Source organism: Schistocerca piceifrons, unplaced genomic scaffold (genome assembly GCF_021461385.2).
Source record: "Schistocerca piceifrons isolate TAMUIC-IGC-003096 unplaced genomic scaffold, iqSchPice1.1 HiC_scaffold_967, whole genome shotgun sequence".
Classification (NCBI taxonomy): Eukaryota; Metazoa; Arthropoda; class Insecta; order Orthoptera; family Acrididae; genus Schistocerca; species Schistocerca piceifrons.
In genome coordinates this window covers 100,001-105,000 of record NW_025729242.1, presented here as the reverse complement: position 1 = coordinate 105,000, position 5,000 = coordinate 100,001, and the positions used below count along the sequence as shown (strand labels likewise).

Sequence of the window (5,000 nt, the reverse complement as noted above, 5' to 3'; positions counted from 1 at the left end):
CGCAGACCAGGCACCAACACCCACACATGTCCTATACAACGGTGCACCCAACATCACAATAGTACCTCCTGTCACAGCGCACAAACAATGACATGAGTCAAAGACACAGGTCTCACACAAGCATAGAATTGGAGCGCCGCCTCTAATAAGCCAAAGGTGCATCCTGACGTGACAAATCTGATCATGTCACAAGCATTCACTTACTATAATCACTATCAACGAACCTGCCGCCCCCGCCCCCCCCCCCCCTACACCTTTCCGTACAACAACGTGTAACCTAACCTAACCTAACCTAACCTATGTTGTACCTTAACCTAACCTATGTTGTACCTTAACCTAACCTATGTTGTACCTTAACCTAACCTATGTTGTACCTTAACCTAACCTATGTTGTACCTTAACCTAACCTATGTTGTACCTTAACCTAACCTATGTTGTACCTTAACCTAACCTATGTTGTACCTTAACCTAACCCATGTTGTACCTTAACCTAACCCATGTTGTACCTTAACCTAACCCATGTTGTACCTTAACCTAACCCATGTTGTACCTTAACCTAACCCATGTTGTACCTTAACCTAACCCATGTTGTGCCTCAACCTAACCCATGTTGTGCCTCAACCTAACCCATGTTGTGCCTCAACCTAACCCATGTTGTGCCTCAACCTAACCCATGTTGTGCCTCAACCTAACCCATGTTGTGCCTTAACCTAACCCATGTTGTGCCTTAACCTAACCCATGTTGTGCCTTAACCTAACCCATGTTGTGCCTTAACCTAACCCATGTTGTGCCTTAACCTAACCCATGTTGTGCCTTAACCTAACCCATGTTGTGCCTTAACCTAACCCATGTTGTGCCTTAACCTAACCCATGTTGTCGCCTTAACGTAACCCACGTTGTCGCCTAAACCTGCTCTGTAATTGTTATACGACTCGTTCAATTACTGTAGTGTTGCCCACCCGCAACCCTCGCAATATAGTTCGCTACTCGCACTGCCCGCACCCCTGTGTATCGCTTCATGTTAAACACCTTGCAAGTCTTGCTCACTTTCCACATGCTCCTGCTGTACACTGTAATGTGGATGGCAGCAGGACGTACATGCCGCCCCTCCCCACGTCCCCACCTTGCCCCCTGCCTTCGCAAGCTGGTTGGTGAGAAGTTTGCATGTTCAATGCCCTTCGCATGCGACGTACTCAGGCTACGTTGTGGTGCGGCCTGTGTCAACTGTCCGCTGATGTCGTACGCGTGAACCACAATCTGTACTGCACATTCGTCCTTATGTACTGAATGATACATCGTGGCACATGTGTGACCGCACAACGACTGCGCCCAAAAACGGCGGACCATACAGTGCAAATATTGTGCACGCAGCTACGTGTCGTCTCCCTATGAGAGCTGGATTGCAGTGTGGTACGCCATAGAGACGTGTGGGAGGAACGGACGCCGTGGATGGCGATCAGCATGAGCTGTCTGTTGATGTATTCGGACCTAGTCGTCTCTCCTCACACACCGTGATGGCATGGTGCACCGCGTTCCATATCTGCGACATGCTACAGAGGCCGGTTGACAGTCGTTCGAGCAATGGACATCGCATACGTACGGGGGCCACCTTCCACGTATTGTCTAGGCGTGCACATTTTGTTGCGTGTATGTGGGCAGACGTAGTGTGGCGTGACACCTGACACAGGCATGCAATAATCGTTGAAGTTGCAAATGGCGATGGACGCCTGCGTTTTCTGGTGAAGTTACGCAAATGAACAAATGGTAACCTGTTGTGGTGCGGTTGTTCTCGCTAGGGGTGAATCGGTGATGGCGACGATAGGTTGAGGTACTAACCGGTTGTTCCAGCGATACCCACCATGCCGACGAAACTGAACGGCATCTGGGTGTGAAGCGATACGCGGCGGTGGCTGGGTGGGACCGTCCCCGGCCGGTGAGGGGGCGCCTCCCGGCGTGCTGGCCGCGCGGTGCGTGGGCGCACGCGCTACAGCCGGCTGGTGGGGGCGGCCAGTGGCAGGCGCGCCGGCCGACGGACGCGGCAGGCGTCGCAGCTGCGCGCCGGCGCACCCTGCGCGCGGCGCCGTGCGGCCAAAGTAGGTCCTCGCGGGCCCGGTGCGAAGCGCGGTGGACATCTTCAGTGTGCTGGTCCGATTGAGGACTGTGTGCGTTGAGGATGCGCCGCCGCCCGGCGCTCGGCGCCGCGACGCCGTCTGCTGCTCGGTCGCCCCAGCGGTTCTCGCTGGTGGTTTGTATCGCAGCTGTGCGGATGTGTTGGCGCGTGCGCTGTGCTGGGAGAGTTCGCTTCGGCACCCAAGTGGGGCTTTTGTCCTTCTGTGGCGCTGGCGTTGGAGCTGCCGGTCACCGTAGGTGGCGCGTGTTGTCTCCCGCCGGCAATGCCACGACAGCACGCTCCCGGGCCTCTGTCGGCAGCGGCAAGCTCAGTTGGGAGCACGGGTGGTCGCACCGAAAGCGTCTACTCGCCTAACTCCGGGCGATTGCGCCTCTCTCGAACCCGACCAAGTACTTGGGACGGCGCTGCGCGCCGCCGGGACCTGAGAGGGTTTCGAGGTGTATTGTGCAGGGGAGCTCAGCCTCCTCCTGTTTGCAGAATGATTGAGCGGACGCTTGCGTGTTCGCGCGGGCCCCCGGGACACACTCCCGGGCGGCCGGCTGCTCAGCTCTAGTTGACGCAGCTCCCTGGTTGATCCTGCCAGTAGTCATATGCTTGTCTCAAAGATTAAGCCATGCATGTCTCAGTACAAGCCGCATTAAGGTGAAACCGCGAATGGCTCATTAAATCAGTTATGGTTCCTTAGATCGTACCCACGTTACTTGGATAACTGTGGTAATTCTAGAGCTAATACATGCAAACAGAGTCCCGACCAGAGATGGAAGGGACGCTTTTATTAGATCAAAACCAATCGGTCGGCTCGTCCGGTCCGTTTGCCTTGGTGACTCTGAATAACTTTGGGCTGATCGCACGGTCCTCGTACCGGCGACGCATCTTTCAAATGTCTGCCTTATCAACTGTCGATGGTAGGTTCTGCGCCTACCATGGTTGTAACGGGTAACGGGGAATCAGGGTTCGATTCCGGAGAGGGAGCCTGAGAAACGGCTACCACATCCAAGGAAGGCAGCAGGCGCGCAAATTACCCACTCCCGGCACGGGGAGGTAGTGACGAAAAATAACGATACGGGACTCATCCGAGGCCCCGTAATCGGAATGAGTACACTTTAAATCCTTTAACGAGTATCTATTGGAGGGCAAGTCTGGTGCCAGCAGCCGCGGTAATTCCAGCTCCAATAGCGTATATTAAAGTTGTTGCGGTTAAAAAGCTCGTAGTTGGATTTGTGTCCCACGCTGTTGGTTCACCGCCCGTCGGTGTTTAACTGGCATGTATCGTGGGACGTCCTGCCGGTGGGGCGAGCTGAAGGCGTGCGACCGCCTCGTGCGTGCTCGTGCGTCCCGAGGCGGACCCCGTTGAAATCCTACCAGGGTGCTCTTTATTGAGTGTCTCGGTGGGCCGGCACGTTTACTTTGAACAAATTAGAGTGCTTAAAGCAGGCAAGCCCGCCTGAATACTGTGTGCATGGAATAATGGAATAGGACCTCGGTTCTATTTTGTTGGTTTTCGGAACCCGAGGTAATGATTAATAGGGACAGGCGGGGGCATTCGTATTGCGACGTTAGAGGTGAAATTCTTGGATCGTCGCAAGACGAACAGAAGCGAAAGCATTTGCCAAGTATGTTTTCATTAATCAAGAACGAAAGTTAGAGGTTCGAAGGCGATCAGATACCGCCCTAGTTCTAACCATAAACGATGCCAGCCAGCGATCCGCCGCAGTTCCTCCGATGACTCGGCGGGCAGCCTCCGGGAAACCAAAGCTTTTGGGTTCCGGGGGAAGTATGGTTGCAAAGCTGAAACTTAAAGGAATTGACGGAAGGGCACCACCAGGAGTGGAGCCTGCGGCTTAATTTGACTCAACACGGGAAACCTCACCAGGCCCGGACACCGGAAGGATTGACAGATTGATAGCTCTTTCTTGATTCGGTGGGTGGTGGTGCATGGCCGTTCTTAGTTGGTGGAGCGATTTGTCTGGTTAATTCCGATAACGAACGAGACTCTAGCCTGCTAACTAGTCGCGTGACATCCTTCGTGCTGTCAGCGATTACTTTTCTTCTTAGAGGGACAGGCGGCTTCTAGCCGCACGAGATTGAGCAATAACAGGTCTGTGATGCCCTTAGATGTTCTGGGCCGCACGCGCGCTACACTGAAGGAATCAGCGTGTCTTCCTAGGCCGAAAGGTCGGGGTAACCCGCTGAACCTCCTTCGTGCTAGGGATTGGGGCTTGCAATTGTTCCCCATGAACGAGGAATTCCCAGTAAGCGCGAGTCATAAGCTCGCGTTGATTACGTCCCTGCCCTTTGTACACACCGCCCGTCGCTACTACCGATTGAATGATTTAGTGAGGTCTTCGGACTGGTACGCGGCATTGACTCTGTCGTTGCCGATGCTACCGGAAAGATGACCAAACTTGATCATTTAGAGGAAGTAAAAGTCGTAACAATGTTTCCGTAGGTGAACCTGCGGAAGGATCATTACCGACTAGACTGCATGTCTTTCGATGTGCGTGTCGTGTCGCGCAACACGCTACCTGTACGGCTCGCCGTAGCCGTGCGCCGCGTGCGGAACCACGCGTGCCTCTCAAAACTAGCGGCAATGTTGTGTGGTACGAGCGCTGAAGCGCTGGAGCGGCTGGCCTGCGGCACCTGGCGCCTGGCGCCGGTTTTGAATGACTTTCGCCCGAGTGCCTGTCCGCTCCGGTGTGGAGCCGTACGACGCCCGTCGGCCGTGAGGCCGTTGGACACAGAACGCTGGAACAGGGGCCGCCACACGCCTCACTCCCGCCTATGCGACCGTCTCGAAAGAGACGGCGGAAACTGAGAAAAGATCACCCAGGACGGTGGATCACTCGGCTCGTGGGTCGATGAAGAACG

The 5,000-nt window shown here is 54.7% G+C and overlaps 2 non-coding genes across 2 annotated transcripts in view; both read left to right on the top strand.

The window, feature by feature from the left end:
* The first annotated feature begins 2,695 nt into the window (after positions 1-2,695).
* On the top strand, positions 2,696-4,604 carry LOC124774608. Its single transcript, XR_007015398.1, has one exon. It is a non-coding gene; the product is annotated as a small subunit ribosomal RNA (ribosomal RNA).
* Positions 4,605-4,955: 351 nt separating this feature from the next.
* The window catches only part of LOC124774576, a 155-nt gene continuing 110 nt past the window's right edge, over positions 4,956-5,000 (top strand). The window contains exon 1 of the ribosomal RNA XR_007015367.1: positions 4,956-5,000. This exon is cut by the window's right edge and continues 110 nt beyond it. This is a non-coding gene — a ribosomal RNA (5.8S ribosomal RNA).